The 16,862-nt window shown below is 42.4% G+C and overlaps 1 protein-coding gene across 1 annotated transcript in view; it reads left to right on the top strand.

Moving 5' to 3' along the window:
• The first annotated feature begins 5,045 nt into the window (after positions 1 to 5,045).
• The window catches only part of Ms (neuropeptide receptor myosuppressin), a 70,684-nt gene continuing 58,867 nt past the window's right edge, over positions 5,046 to 16,862 (top strand). The window contains exon 1 of the mRNA XM_080284074.1: positions 5,046 to 5,207. The gene's annotated coding sequence lies outside the window, so the exon portion shown is untranslated. The remainder of the gene's footprint in view (positions 5,208 to 16,862) is intronic.

The raw sequence follows: 16,862 nt of genomic DNA, 5'->3' as shown, positions 1-16,862 counted from the left end.
TGTGTGTGTGTGTGTGTGTGTGTGTGTGAGAGAGAGAGAGAGAGAGAGAGAGAGAGAGTTTGTATCTTGTATAGTCTAATAATCTTCATCAATAATAGCCTGAGTTATTTCACTGAAGAATGAAGGCCTTTCCTACCGTTCACCGTTCTGACCTATTGCCTGTTAGCTTGTTCCATCCAGTCCCAGCAAACCTGCAAGTTTCATCTCCATCTTGTTCTCAGTCTGCCTCTTCTTCACACCCCATCGCTGGGTTGCCGCTCTGATGCCCTGATTTTGTCTCTCTCTCTCTCTCTCTCTCTCTAAAAAAAAAAGACGTAATTTTCCCGTCAATTTTTGCGTGTTAACGTAATATTTATTTCCTCTAACTTTTCATGTTCCCTAATCTATGAAACTGTTTTTTCTTTTTATCTCTCCTTGTAACACCAGACGTAAGCATTTCCGTCCTTATCTCAGCATGCCTAACTTTACGTTCTATGGATTTAGACCCCACGTTTCCGATTCATTCGCCTGAACAAGATTGACACGGTGATAACACGCCCTTGTTTTTCTCTTTTTTTTTTTTTTGACTCAGGGAAATATTTTAAAGCTTCATGATACTGTTTTGTTTACTGGATGCCTTCCATCCCATTTGTCTTTCACTGGAAATTTCATTGTCGGGAGTTGGTAGGCTCAATTCTGAACTGTCTGTCCCCATATTCGTAAAATATTAGAACACCTCATCTATTTTTCATGGAAGAACATAAACAAAATCTTAATATAAACAAAATTCCCCTAATATTCATCCCTCAGCCTACTTTCAGACTCCTCTTATTCATCTCAATTTCTTGGATTTTGTAACTCCTTCAAGAAAGCAACTGTACTGTTAGCAAATCGAAAACCGTTCAGTCGCTCGCTGATTATGCTGGTGGATATCTAAAATGACCGTCACCAGCTGTTCGGACCAGGATTCGAGCCCCGGAGCTGTCGGGGCCGGAGCTTCATAACTACAAATGCGATCCACTTGGCCAAAAAATACCTCTGATTGATGCATGACTGTATGTTATTCCCTGGAGTTTATGCGTTTCATCTGTTAACTGTATTCTTATTCTATTTTGTGCTGTGTGTGTGTGCGTGTGTGTGTGTGTGTGTGTGTGTGTGTGTGTGTGTGTGTGTGTGTGTGTGTGTGTGTGTGTGTGTGTGTGTGTGTGTGTGTGTGTGTGTGTGTGTGTGTGTGTGTGTGTGTGTGTGTGTGTGTGTGTGTGTGTGTGTGTGTGTGTGAAGACTTGTAGCGCAGGTCGTCACCCTGTCTGTCTCTTCCCCATCCGAGATAAACAAGATGATGTTGTGGGCCAAACACCAAGGCCAAACACACGGGATAGGAACCACACACACACACACACACACACACACACACCTTCATTACCCAACAGCCTATAGCCCCCAAGCCCCCCCCCCTCTCTCTCTCTCTCTCGGTCAGTGTCTTGTTAAGTGGTAGGTTGATCAAATAATTTCGTAAAACCATCGATAAAAATTAAATCTTTTTTTTATAGGGCAGTGTATAACAATTTTTTTTTTATATATCTTGGTTGTTTTCAGCTCCTCGGACTGAAGGGGTTGATTTAGCTATATATATCCCCCCCCCCCGTTCGAAAATTCTGGATAAAATCGTCTGGAATATAGAGAATTAAATATACGTGCTATTTGACTGAATGGGTAAGATTTTTATTTTTAACATTATAATATTTTCTAGATTCCAGAGATAATGTGATCATATTTTGCCCTCTCATGTCCCGCCTTTTCTAGTTTTGCATCGGTGTAAGTCATGAAATTTCTCGCCCACACCCGCCCACACCCACCCACACCCAGCCGCATCAGCAAACATTTGGTGAGGACGCAACCTAATGCGCTAAATATTGTTATCAATACCTTAAGTTGTGGACTTTCGTTTTACGATTTCCTTGCTACACCGCTTTTTACGCTAACTTTGCCTAAAATAGCTCTCTCTCTCTCTCTCTCTCTCTCTCTCTCTCTCTCTCTCTCTCTCTCTCTCTCTCTCCTGAAATCTACGCTGTAATAATAGATTAACGCTAGAATACGAAGCCAGTCACGAAAAGTGTTATGGAAAGGGTGTAGAGCCGTAACAGTGTCTTTCTTTTGTCTTTGAATGGAATAAGTCGCAAAAGGACGAGAATTTAGGCCAAGTAAAAGGGAAAAGAGTATACCATCAATAAATCAATGCAATTAAAGAAAAGGAAAAAAATTAAACTAGACTATAGAGGATTAACACAGCTCTCGTTAACCTAGGAAACACTTAGAATTAGACGAGTTAGATAACTTTCGTCAACCTAGGAGAGACTTAGAATTAGACGAGTTAGATAGCTTTCGTCAACCTAGGAAAGACTTAGAATTAGACAGGTTAATATAGCTCTCGTTAACCTAGGAAAGACTTAGAATTTGACGAGTTAGATAGCTTTCGTTAACTCGGGAAAGACTTGGAACTTGAGGAGTTAACATAGCCGGGGGTTTTATATGCTGTGTGGATGAGGGTTTAAGATGCTGTGTGGATGAGAGTTTAAGATGCTGTGTGGATGTGGGTTTAAGATGCTGTGTGGATGTGGGTTTAAGATGCTGTGTGGATGTGGGTTTATGATGCTGTGTGGATGAGGGTTTAAGATGCTGTGTGGATGAGGGTTTATGATGCTGTGTGGATGAGGGTTTATGATGCTGTGTGGATGAGGGTTTATGATGCTGTGTGGATGAGGGTTTATGATGCTGTGTGGATGAGGGTTTATGATGCTGTGTGGATGAGGGTTTATGATGCTGTGTGGATGAGGGTTTATGATGCTGTGTGGATGAGGGTTTAAGATGCTGTGTGGATGAGAAGGATGCTGTGTGAATGAGAAGGATGCTGTGTGGATGAGAGGGCTAAGACTTAAGGTGTTGCGTAGCTTAGCCAATCTAAAGTCTAAAGGTCGTAACACAAGAGGCTTTTGCAAACCTCGTAACACTTCTTCCTCAGCGATTTTTTCTGCACATTACACCTAACTATCTTTCTGTATGTTATTGGTGCATTCTAGGTTGAAATAAATAACATGCAGGAGAATGCCTAGTTGCAATAAAGATAATAAATCGCTGAGAAAAAGGAGTTACGAGCACTATAAAATACAATTTCCATTATGGCCCTATGTGTTACATGGATAAAATCAAGTCTGTAATTCGTGGATGGGTGAGAAAGTCAGGTGTGTAGAAGATGAAAGGGGTAAAAGTCGAGACGCTGTGTTGATTAGATAAAGTGTTGCGTGGCTACACTAGTATTGCGTGGGTGAATGATGAAAGACCTAAGGCGGTATTCTGGCGCAATTAGGAAGCTTAATAACACGTCTTCCATACAGCCTTACAGTATAGCCAACTCTGCTCCGCTTCTATATTCATGTGTTATTCATGCAGTCTATGTCGATATAAAAAGATATAAGAAGCCAAAAAACATATATTAATGGTTAGTTTGGAAATAAATCGTTAAGGTTCAGGTGCTAGGGAGCCTCCTTATCCGACGAGAGTGTGGACCCTAGTATTGTGTGCGGGAGTTAAAAGACCTGGTGTTGTGCGGGAGGGCGTTAAAAGACCTGGTGTTGTGCGGGAGGGAGTTAAAGGGCCTGGTGTTGTGCGGAAGGGAGTTATAGGGTCTGGTGTTGTGCGGGAGGGAGTTAAAGTGTATGGTGTTGCGCGGGAGGGAGTTAAAGGGCCAGGTGTTGTGCGGGAGGGAGGTAAAGGGCCAGGTGTTGTGTGGGAGGGAGTTAAAGGGCCAGGTGTTGTGCGGGAGGGAGGTAAAGGGCCAGGTGTTGTGTGGGAGGGAGTTAAAGGGCCAGGTGTTGTGCGGGAGGGAGTTAAAGGGCCAGGTGTTGTGCGGGAGGGAGTTAAAGGGCCAGGTGTTGTGCGGGAGGGAGTTAAAGGGTCTGGTGTTGTGCGGGAGGGAGTTAAAGGGCCAGGTGTTGTGCGGGAGGGAGTTAAAGGGCTAGGTGTTGTGCGGGAGGGAGTTAAAGGGCTAGGTGTTGTGCGGGAGGGAGTTAAAGGGCCTAGTGTTGTGTGGGTGAGAATTAAAAATCCTAGTGCTGTGTGGGTGAGAGTTAAAAGGCCTAGTGTTGCGTGGGTGAGAGTTAAAAGGCCTAGTGCTGCGTGGATGGGAGTTAAAAGGCCTAGTGTTGAGTGTGCGAGAGTTAAAGGGCCTGGTGTTGCGTGGGCGAGAGAATTAAAAGGCCTGGTGTTGCGTAAGAGCGAGTTACAAGGCCTTTTGTTGCGTGGGTGTGAGTTACAGACCCAGCGCTGTGTGGGTGAAAGAATTAAAAAGTTGTGCGTTTGTGGAGATGATGGGAGAGGTGAAAGTGGGAAGTTTAAACAAATGAAAGAATTAAAAGTCAACACGCGGAATGGATGAGAAAATTAAATGACGAACTGTTATGTGGATGGATAAGTTGAGAGTCTAGGTGTTACGTGGAAGAAAAAATAATCCAGTTGCTACGTAAATGAGAGAAATAAACTTCGCGGTGTTGCACGGATGAGGCACTAATGCTTCTTCTCTTGCGTTGATGAGAGAGTTACGAAGTCGGTGGGGGTGAATTGAGTCTGGCAGGCGTGGTCACTGTGTATTTATGACGCGGTTCTGACGCCACCAAGACCTAGATTAAAAAAAGGGGGAGGAGGGGGCGATTTCTCCCTTTTTCCTATACTCCTCATTTTAACCTTCCTATCGTTGTCTGGAACGTGGTTTTTCTCAATCCAGCCTTTCTCCCAGACACGTATATGCCCAGATCCGTGTGATTTATGAAGTCTACGTGCCTATAAGGTCTAAGAAACACCCAGATTTAACTAGATTTGTAGTTGGGCAAAGAAGGACTTCAATAACCCGTCCGACCAATGAGCGACGCCAGTGCCCGTGACATCACCTTCCCGCGATTGGCTCCCGGGACCGTGACGTCACAACACCGCGTCTAATGGGGGAGTGGGCGGAGCAAATTCGGTCTATATAAAGGGAAGGTGCGCGTGGCCAGATGTGACTTTGGTAACTTCCACGGGCGTTGTCGAGCGTGGCCGAGGTCGAGTCCCCACCGGAAAGAAGCAACAGGCGGTCTCTCTCTCCAGCAACAGGCTACTCGCTCCCTCTCACTCACTCCAGGCCGGGTTTGCACGAGTTTCCCCTCTCCTCGTTCCTTCACCTCGCCGCTCTCTCTCACGTAAGTACCAGCTATCACTATCGCTGTCTGATTCCTCCATGGCCTATCTCTTATCTCTTTCTCACTTAGGTAGTAGCTGTTCATTTTCTCACGATCGCCTTTCTTATTATCTCTTATCTCTCTCTCTCACATTAGTAGTCGCTGTCTCTCCAATATCTCACCTCTCCATTGCTTATCTCTGGGTCTCTCTATTACGTTCTTGCTGTCTCTGTTTCTCTCACCCCTCCATCGCTTATCTCTTCCTTGCTCTTCCTCACGTTAGAACTAATTATCTCTGGCTTCTCTCATCCTTCCTTTGCTTATCACTGTCTCTCACGGAAGTATTGGCCATCTCTTTTTATCGCACTTCCGTCTCTTATCAGTGGCCATCTCATTCGTATTAAGGACTAGTTATCTACCTTCTTCTCCCCATCCATGGCTTATCTCTCTGTCTTCTTTCTCGCTTATCTCTCACTTCTTTCATCTCTCTCTCTCTCTCTCTCTCTCTCTCTCACGTTAGTACTAGATAAGCTGTTTCTCATCTCCATGGCTCATCTCTATCTCTGTCTCTCAAATACTATCACTCTTCTCATCTCTAGCTATCTCGCACGTAAATACTCTCTCTCTCTCTCTCTCTCTCTCTCTCCATTTAGTTCTGGCTGTCTATCGCCTTCCCCTCTCCACGCCTTATCTCTGGCTCTCTCTCTCTCTCTCTCACGTTAAGTACTATCTATCTCTCGCTTATCTCACTCTTTCATGGTCTATCTATTGCTGTCTATCCCGCCTATCACTATGGAAGGCGTGGGTGTATTTTTTTTTCCAGCGTTGACTTACTGACGCCTATCGCATTATTCTCTCTCTCTCTTTCTCTCTCTGCCTTTTATATACCGGTACTGTTAAAGTTTGCGTTTCCTCTTAAATGGGCTCCTGTTCCTCTCTCTCTCTCTCTCTCTCTCTCTCTCTCTCTCTCTCTCTCATCAGTGCTTTCGTTCTCTTATCTCTCCTTATCTCTGTGTTTACCAAAAAGCTTTGTGAGTTTGTCGATTCGGTTTATTATAATCTCTTCCTCTTATTATCATTATCTTTCCGTCTATGTCTTCGTTCAACACCTCTCCCAATCCTTTTCTTCTTCATTTCTTCTCCTCCTCCTCTTCCTTCTCCTCCTCTCCTTTTTAATCTACTTCTTCCTCTTCTGCTACTACTGCTACTACTACTACTACTACCACTACTACTACTACTACTACTACTACTTCGTTTTTCCATACCTTTCAGTTTCGTTAATAATTCCTTCCAGTGCCTCTGTCTTCCAGTTCTGGAGATAAATAATTCTCTCTCTCTCTCTCTCTCTCTCTCTCTCTCTCTCTCTCTCTCTCTCTCTCATAAGGTAAGGTTAGTTAACATATTTTGCTTTCTTAAACACTCTCTATCCGAATCTATATATGTCTGTCCGTCTGTCTATCTATTTATCTGTCTGTCTGTCTATCTATCTATGTATCTATCTATCTGTCTATCTCTATCTTTCTACCCAATCTTATATCAAGTTCATCATGGACTGTCTGCCTCTCTGTCGACGCTTATTCTCTGGATTATTATTAATTTTTCTTCACAGTATATCCTTCCTGCATGAATAGCAAACCATTGGACTGTATTATTTGTAATTATGTTCGTCCTGGTTTACGCAAATCGCTTCTACTTTGATGTAACTTTGCATGAACTGATATTGACTTGGTATAGAAATTGAAAAAAGGAAATATTTATAATTTTAACTTAAAAGAGTCGTAAGTGTTATTAATTCGTGCGTAAGCAGGTTTTATTTCTTTTTAATGCAGAGAAGAAGGAACCCAAGGCCAGAAGTCCGCAAAATTGTCCCCTCCAAGAAAAACCAAAGACAAGAAACAGAGAGGCAAATTCAGGATCCTTTCGAGATGTGAATATTATAGCTTTCACTGAACTCTAATTTCACACTAAAAGACATGATAGAAGTAGAGTATCATAGCTTTTTTGTTTAGCTTTTATCTCACACTGAAGAGAGTGGTATTAGAATTAGAGTGTATTATAGCTTTCTCACTCTAATTTCACACTGGAGAGAATGATAGATTTAGAGATAGATTTACACCCTCTCTAAGGCATATAGACATTGCAAAGGACACTGCATTTCATTGTTATATTATGTTCTAAATTCAAACCTGTCAAGATCCACTGAGCATAAATCTGACTATGAATTCACGCTTAAAAATAATTGGTTTATCATGAACGTTAACGAGTAGGGAGGGAATAATTCAGAGTGACATCAGAGGCTTCGTGTGACCTCCTCCTAAGCGATTTATATTTACCTGGAACACCTGGGCATTTTTCTTGTATGCTGTTAAGGTTATTTCATCATTAGATTTTAAGGATGTTATTAAGGTGACATGCAAAATAAATCGCTAAGGAAGAGGTGCTAGGTTACGTGAAGAAGGGGAAGGATGGGGCATAGGGTGCATGGTACATGGGGGAGGGCGGCTTAGGTTGATGAGGGGGCAGGGTGATGGACTGTGTATGTGTGTTTGTGTGTGTGTGTGTGTGTGTGTGTGTGTGTGTGTGTGTGTGTGTGTGTGTGTGTAAGAGAGAGAGAGAGTAGGATTGCGTCAGTGAGTGAGGACAAAAAAGACCAGAATGAAGTAGAAGAGTGTGTGTGTGTGTGAGAGAGAGAGAGAGAGAGAGAGAGAGAGAGAGAGAGAGAGAGAGAGAGACGAGACGAGAATGGGATAGAAAAATTAAGCACAAGGAGTATATGAGGGAGGGCGACTTAGGCTGGGGAGGAGAGAAGCTGATGAGAGAGAGCGGCTTAGAGCTCCGCCAAATATTATATAAGGAAGAACAAAGAGCTTTAACACAAAAATCAATGAGTAAAAAAAAAAAAATTGAAAAAGAGGTGGAAGATGAAGTGCTGGAAGTAGCATGGAGAGAAGAGCTTATTTTTTTATTTTTTTTTTTTCAAAGAAGAAGGAACCAAAGGCTGTAAAAAGTGGCGAGGGGATGATGATGGTTGAGAGGTCCAGGGGCTTGTTTTATTATTATTATTATTATTATTACCTGAAGCCTTGTACAGCGTTTGATAATGACAGCTTATAATTATTTGTATATTTGTTTTATTATGCTATTCGAACGTAGTGGTAGTAATAGTAGAGGGTGTAGTAGTAGTAGTAGTAGTAGTAGTAGTAGTAGTGGATGAAGTAGTAGTGTAGTAGTAGTAGTAACAAACCCAGGTCCATCTGGATATAAACCCAGTGGACTGCCGACTGAACTTGCCCTTATCCTGCAGTCCACCATCCGCTCTCTCTCTCTCTCTCTCTCTCTCTCTCTCTCTGGCTTTATTTCTCGTGTTATACTGCTGGCCGAGTATAAAGGAGTATAATACAGAATATAATTTATGTTCATCCATATTAATCTTCTCTCTCTCTCTCTCTCTCTCTCTCTCTCTCTCTCTCTCTCTCTCTCTCTCTCTCATTTCGCCAGATCGTAAACCACATCAAAATACAGGCTTTCGGTATGAGGGTGTGGGCGGTATACTTCATGTCGCTGTTTATATACTGAATTACCTATATAGTTAGTGTTTATTACGGAAATTATTGTAACTCTCAGGCTCCTATGAAACGCCAAAAAAAGTAATTTGTTTTGGAGCCAATTAAACTAAATTACTAGAGCTGTCCCGATGATGAGATGGGTAATGTTGACGGTGTTGATTAGTCTCGTATTCTGGTCGGTTGAGGAAGCCCCCTAACACCTTTTCCTAGGCGAATTATTTTGTTTTTCGATGCCTTACTGTCTTCTGTGTTATATAAATCCTTCCAAAATCGCCATACTTTGCATCAATAATGTACAGAAGGATATTAGCAAACCATGTCTAAGAATAAATCGCTAAGGAAGAGGTGTTAGGGAGCTTCCTTAACAGACGCGAATGACAGCCTTAGTCTCCTTTCTCTCCCTCCTGAATGAACGAAATATTTTGACATTAAGGAAAACACAGAACGAAAACAATTGAAACAGAGCTAAGAGAATGAAAATAAGGATCTGCCATGCGTAATACCGTCTCTCCTGCGATTTATAGCAGGAGTGGCGGCAGGGGACAGGGCGACATGGAGGCGATTTGTTTGTGGCCACCCCTTACGGAATTAAGGCGTCTGGCAATAGACAGATAGATAGAAAAAAATCGTCTGTTTCTTCCTAGTGAAATCGTCAGCGCGTCCACTACAAGGGTAAAATTAACTGATTTTTTGTTTTGTTTTTCTAGCCATCTGACTGAGCCAAATCTTAGATAGTTTTTTTTTACCATCTGAGAATAGTAGATATTATTTTTTGCCATCTGAGAAAAACTGTAGATATTTTTTTTTTACCATCTGAGAGAAGTAGATATATATTTTTAGCTATCTGAGAAAAACTGTAGATATTCTTTAACCATCTGAGAAAAATTCGTAGATATTTTTTAGCCATCTGAGAAAAATTCGTAGATATATTTTTAGCCATCTGAGAAAAAAGTAGATATTTTTTTCACCCATATGCCATAAAATAAATCGCCTCTTGTCAGTCGCATCGGATTACGTCAGGGGAATCCACGAGAAAGAAATATTTTTAAAGCCAGAGGAGAGGGAGACCGAGAAGCCAGAGGAGAGGGAGGCCGAGAACGAGAAGAGGGTGGTAGTGGTGGTGTGTCCTGGGAAGAAGGGGTCGTTTCTGAGTAGGGATAAAAACGCCTGGAGGTCCTTCTTATTCGAATCCACCCCTCACAGGATGCAGCGTTAAACAATAGATAGATAGATAGGCAGCTAGGCAGACAGAAAATATTGTTCATCTGTCCTGGTGAATGCCATCCCCTCACCGAATTAACTACGGGCTTAATATATCAGCCAAATACACCCACATACAGTATACATCACATACAGTATATATATATATACATCACATACAGCATACATCATATACAGCATACATCACATACAGCATACAACCCAGCCACGTCACAAACAGATTATATACATCACATCTCTCTCTCTCTCTCTCTCTCTCTCTCTCTCTCTCTCTCTCTCTCTCTCTCTCGTAAAACATTTTATTTTGTAGCATTTGCCTTCCGTTGTCCGGGTTTATGTGTTTTGTTTTTATTGCATCTCGTTATAAGTAGTGTGTGTGTGTGTGTGTGTGTGTGTGTGTGTGTGTGTGTGTGTGTGTGTGTGTGTGTGTGTGTGTGTGTGTGTGTGCAATCAGTCGTCTGTCTATCTGTCTGCTTCTCTCTCTCTCTCTCTCTCTCTCTCTCTCTCTGACTTTTGGTATTTCACTGTGTGGGCGGCTCATTTTGTCGCCATGTTTATGAATACTCACTTTATTATTATTATTATTATTATTATTATTGTTGTTATTATGAAGTTAAAAATGAATACGTCAATTATTTTTCAGAGTTATTAAATAGGTGTTATACTCCTTTCACCTTAAGTTGGCCCAGATTTTCGTCCTTTCGCGGCTTATTACACGTAGCTCAGTGGCAGAAAATACTCCAGCTCTGTTATCCTTTCCACCGCACTTCTTCGTGACTAGCGTCATTTTTTTAGCGGTAGTCTATGTTATGCCTCGGTATTCAAGGTAGAGAGATGGCAATGTTAGGCCAAGTTAGAGTAAAAGGAGTATACGCGAAATAGTTCTATGTGATGGCGACATGAAACACGCAACAGAGAGAGAGAGAGAGAGAGAGAGAGAGAGAGAGAGAGAGCAACGAAGAAGTGGAAGGGAAGTGCGGAAATAGTCACATTGATACGGCATGACGGGAGAGTGAGAAGCATGTGTGGTATGACTGTGGAGAGTGTATATGGAGGATGTGACGTCAGTAAATTCCACAAACCACATGATACCAATCAGTGGAATGAAGTGGCACAAGGAAATGGAATGAAGTGATGATCTATGGAAACAGGAAGTGAAGGGGGCAAGGTAAAAAAAATTGATAATCGTAGCCAGTGTGTATGTAAGTTATTTTTTTTTTTTAATTCGGCAGGTGTAGGTGTCAATAGGTGTGTTTTTTTTCACCTGTAGGAAAAATTGACTATGAGCCAATTAGGTACCTTTTCCTTGCTTCCGGGAGACACACCGCTAGTGCAGGTGATAATAATAATAATAATAATAATAATAACAGTAGTAGTAGTAGTAGTAGCAGCAGTAGTAGTAATAAGAGTAATACTATTAGCAGTAGTAGCAGCAGCAGCAATAATAATAATAATGATAATTATAATAATAATAATAATAATAATAATAATAATAATAATAATACGGCAGTAGTAGTGGTGCTAGTAGTAGTAGTAGTAGCAATAATAATAATAATAATAATAATAAATTTTTATATGTAGCCTTCGTGACAAAAAAATAACACTTTGATTATCTGATGTTTTTTTCTGTATCTGTGAAAATTATGGAAAGTAAAAATGTCATGGAAGCGAATTTAATGGGAAAGTGGAAATATCTGATCATGTGCTTTTTTGTTATAGGTCAGTGTGTGTGTGTGTGTGTGTGTGTGTGAGAGAGAGAGAGAGAGAGAGAGAGGGAGAGAGAGGGCGCAAAAAATGGATGAATATGGAAATAAGCTAAGCATGAGACAGACAGTGTTGTATCAGGAAAAAGACAGCAAGGAAATAGTCTAAATATTGCGCTGAAGAAAGAGAGAGAGAGAGAGAGAACTGACAGGGACGGAAACCACGCGAGATTGTGACAGCCAGACAGGAAAAGACTGGGCAAGGACGATGGGAACGGAGGAAGCTGACAGTCGGATCGGTGACAGGACTGAAAAGCTGAGTGAAGGAAGACAGACAAACAGACAGACAGACAGATAAGGGAAGATATCAGGGGGGAGGGGGGAGCAGTCACAAGAGAGAAAGACAGGAGAGACAGACGGACAGACAAATAATGGAGTTTGAACAAGGATGTCAATAGTAAAACAGACAGACAAATTGACAGTCAGATAGATAGATAAATAGCAGGATAGATAAACAGAGAGGTAGACAAAGGTAAACACACAAGAATAGACAGGAGCGAGAAGGCGAACAGGGAGGCACATTAGAAAAGAGACAGGCAGAGAAACAGACAGGAAGGCAGAGAGAGAGAGAGAGAAAGGGAGAGAGAGAGAAAGAGAGAGAGAGAGAGAGAAAGGGAGAGAGAGAGAGAGAGACGAATGCAGATTAAGAAGCTGAATATTTGGTTGTGAGACAGAGAGGCGGCGATCGAGAAGCTGGACTAGACAGGTAATCAGAGAGAGAGAGAGAAAGAGAGAGAGACGAAGGACAAGTAGGCAAACTATCTTCCCCTTTAGATTTATTTTGGACTCCGGTGGACAGACAGACAGACAGACAGCGAGATGGACAGATAGACAGGAAAGAGAGCAATGGGTAAGCAGTCCGTTCCCTTAAATGCAGTGTAGGCTGGATTCGACAGAGCATTGGAGGAGAGATTTTAATATTCCATAGTACCCCTTCCTGCGTTTCCGCTCTCCGTCTCTCGTTTTCTTTCCATCTCTCGTTTTCTCTCCACCACTGTTCTTTTCTCTTCCTCCCTCTCTCCCATGATTTCCCTCCTTTTCTTTCGTCTTCTCTCTCTCTCTCTCTCTCTCTCTCTCTCTCTCTCTCTCTCTCTCTCTCTCTCTCTCTCTCCGCTGTCAAAGTTGTTCCCTCTTTTTCCTGCTTTGTTCTTTCTTCCTGTTTCCTCTCTCTCATTTACTCTTTCTCTTCCTCTCAGTTCACTCATCCTCTTTTCTTACTTTTCCTCTCTCTCTCTCTCTCTCTCTCTCTCTCTCTCTCTCTCTCTCACTCATCCCAGCGAGGAAATCAAGATGGGACTCTGAGTGATGAGAAATTTGCAAAGGTGTGTGTGATGGGAAGGTCAGAGGGGTCAAACAGGTGCAAGGTCACAGGTGAAATAGGAGAGAGAGAGAGAGAGAAAAAAAAAAAAGAGAGAGAGAGGGAGGATGGTAGGCTGGTGAATGGGTAGGTTAGTAGGCCGGTAAGTAGGTAGGGATATGGTTGGTTAGTGGAAAGGCAGGTAGGTAGGTAGGTAGTGAGATGGTTGGTAGATTCGTGAATGAGTAGGTTAGTAGTGAGGTAGACAGGTAGGTAGGTAGGGAGGCTAGGTGGTAGGTAAGTAGGCATGGAAGTTGGTTTGCAGGTAAGTAATTGTTGGTTAAGGTTTATCGCACATAATGCTACTCATGGATAGGCGACTGGGCACTCCTCCTCTACAAGTCTGGACAGAGTAGCCTAACCCTGGTCCCCTACGCTCCTGATAGGACAATAAAGGACTGGATGATGGTGATAATGATGGTGATGATGATGGTGATGAAATGATGATGGTGGTGGTGATGATGGTGATGAGAATAATAATAGGGATGATGATGATAATGGGGATGGGGATGATGATGATGATGATGACGATAGAGAAAAAATGCAGGGGAGAGGAGTAACAGGGAGTGAGCTGGAAGGGAGGGAGAGAAAGGAAAGAGAGAAGAAAGGCAGATGGAAAGGAAAGGAAGAATGGAAACGAAATAGAGGGAAGGAAGACAGTACGATCAGTGATAAATACTATAAAATTAGACTGAAAGCGAGAGATAGGAATATTTAGAGAAGAGAAAGACGAGAGGAGGAAGAGAGAGGATAAAGGAGGAAGTGAAGTGAAGGAGGAGATAGGAGAGAAGCGGAAGGAGAGGGGAGGGAGAGAGATAGGGAAGGATGCGAAGACTATGAAGGAAAGGCAAAGTGAATAAAGGATGGACATTGGGAGAAGAAAAATAGGATAGATAGATAGATAGATAGATAGAGAGAGAGAGAGAGAGAGAGATGCATGCCCTCAAATCAGGTCGTCCCAGGCCAATAAAAAAACATAAAACATATCAACCAGTAAAAAAAAAAAAAAAAAAGTGGAAAAAAAACACCCCACCACATATATTCCAACCAGCAGAAAAACACATTAAAAACACATTGATATATAGAGCCATAAAAAAAAAACCCTCATGCATACCCCATAAAAATGAGAGACAGAGAGAAAAAAAAAAGAAGAGGGAAATGGAGCTACATGAACGAGATGTTAAATAATTGACATTTCGGAACCGGAACTTGGTAAATACAGCGAGAGGGGAAGGGAGGAAGATGATTAGAGAGAGAGAGAGAGAGAGAGAGAGAGAGAGAGAAGAAAAATAAGGAAAAAGGTTGAGTGAATGGAGAGGAAGAGAAACAGTAAATGAGTGATAGTAAAAAAGAGGAGAGAACAGAGCAGGAAAAAGAGATAACAACTTTGACAGCGGAGAGAGAGAGAGAGAGAGAGAGAGAGAGAGGCACTGAGCAAGACAGCGATAACAAATATTAATGCAAGATAATAATACAATGGATATGGCAGAAAAAAGGGGAAAATGTCAAAGACCCTCCTTGTGGTGAATGGGTTTTTGGAATCTGTGTCTCAGCCCTCAAAAAAAAAAAAAATCTATCTCAGCCCCCCCCCCAAAAAAAAATATACATGTCTTAGCCCTCCGAGTCGAAAAATCAATCCCATGGGCTAAAAAAAAATTAAAGTATCCGAACTCCCCCCCCCCCGATTTAAAAAAAAAATTATCCCATGAATCATCGAAATTTGTCTCTTTACCTTCCAAAAAAAGAAAAAAAAATCTATGCCATGGGCTCTGTATTTCAAACCTAGGAGTCAAAAATTCTATCCCACATCAAAAAAAAAAAAAAATGATAAAATAAAAATTGAAATAAATAAATAATCTATCATCCCACCAAATCGAGAAATCTAGCCCAAAGTAGATAAAAAAATACCGATAGCAATGATAGATAGATAGATAGATAGATATAAATTACGTCATCGTAGTGAAAGGGTTGATATCCGGGCTTCCACTGCGTTCTCGCCGATGTAACCCGCAGCGCAGAAAGATCAACACACCAACTTCGCGTTTTTTGTAAGCTCGTCTTTTTCAGGGGGTGCGTTTTTATTCCTTCCTGCTAACCAAAACACGTCGTCCCCTACGCTCTCTCTCTCTCTCTCTCTCTCTCGTATTCTCGTCAGTTTTCCCAACAGCTCTTCCTAAGCGATTTAATTTCGTGTATGGCTAGTTAATATCCTCTTATACGTTATTTATGTAGAGTAAGGCGATGTTGGGAGGATATGTATAGCAGAGAATAGGTCAGTAAGGCGTAATAAGCAAAATAAATCGCACAGGAAAAGGTGTTAGGGAGCTTCCTTACCTGACGGGCCTTAATGTTAGGAATCAGAGAGCACAGCAACGCCCGAAAATTGACCATGACCTCTGACCTTGACCTTTGACAGAGATGCACCAAAGTGTGTGTGTGTGTGTGTGTGTGTGTGTGTGTGTGTGTGTGTGTGTGTGTGACACAACCTTCCAAACCCAGACACGCCAACAATGTCTAATCCACCCTTAGCCTCTCCCTTGCCTCACCCTCACCTCCTCCTTGCTTCACCCTCACCTCCTTGCTTCACCCTCACCTCCTCCTTGCTTCACCCTCACCTCCTCCTTGCTTCACCCTCACCTCCTCCTTGCCTCACCCTCACCTCCTCCTTGCTTCACCCTCACCTCCTCCTTGCCTCACCCTCACCTCCTTCTTGCCTCACCTTTACCTCCTCCTTGCCTCACCCTCACCTCCTTCTTGCCTCACCCTCACCTCCTCCTTGCTTCACCCTCACCTCCTCCTTGCTTCACCCTCACCTCCTCCTTGCTTCACCCTCACCTCCTCCTTGCTTCACCCTCACCTCCTTCTTGCCTCACCTTTACCTCCTCCTTGCCTCACCTTCACCTCCTCCTCCATGCCCTGCTTCACTTGCAGGACAGGTCAACCACAAGCCTCCTCCTCTTCGTCCAACCTCCTTCTCCTCCTCCCCCTCCTTCTCTCCATCTCGTCTTTATCCTCCTCTTCTTCCTCCTCCTCCTCCATCTTGTCTTTCCCTTCTTACCCCTTCACTTTCTCCTCCTCCTCCTCCTCCTCCTCCTCCTCCTTCTTGTCTTTCTACTATTCATGTTACTCTTTCCCGTCATCATCATTTTTCTCTCTCTCCTTCTCCTTCTTGTCCTCTTCCTCCTTCTCCTCCTCTTCTCTATCTCCCTCATCTCCTCTTGGCGCCCTCTTTCACCCTTCTCCTCCTCCTCCTCCTCCTCATCATCATCATCATCCCAGGCTCTCTCCATATCTTTAAATTTACAGGTAGATGAAGTAAAGGGAAGCCTGGAATTTCTTGAACCCTCAAATTCTTCCCGGAAAATCACATCTTAGCTACGAAGGGAAAATATCGTAAGTTATTTAGTGGATCATGATGGGCGGCTTTGATCTTTGCTATGGATACACCTGGCAGCGTGAGAGCCCAGGTGTTACAGGTGTGGGGCCAATTAACTCGTGTTGACAAATAGGACAGGTGTTTTGCCTGCCCATATTTCGCATTCACGATCTTCACAATTTCAGTTAATTTTTCCATTGTTTATCTCGACATTTGGAGCTTGAATTTTTTTTTTCGTTTTTAATTTCTGATGTTTTGATTCTGTTTTGTTTTATATATATATTTTCAACTCAAAATTTTTGCACATTTTGTGACCTTTTTTCTTATAGGGAGTTTCTATGCGGTATAAATTTCTCTCTCTTTTTTTTTTTTTAATTTGCTGTCAGGTTCGTC

Source organism: Coenobita brevimanus, chromosome 100 (assembly GCF_032717465.1).
Source record: "Coenobita brevimanus isolate Jiangsu-jjx chromosome 100, ASM3271746v2, whole genome shotgun sequence".
In the NCBI taxonomy this organism is placed as follows: domain Eukaryota; kingdom Metazoa; phylum Arthropoda; class Malacostraca; order Decapoda; family Coenobitidae; genus Coenobita; species Coenobita brevimanus.
The sequence above is the reverse complement of the archived record's forward strand: the minus strand, read 5'-3'. Positions and strand labels throughout refer to the sequence as shown.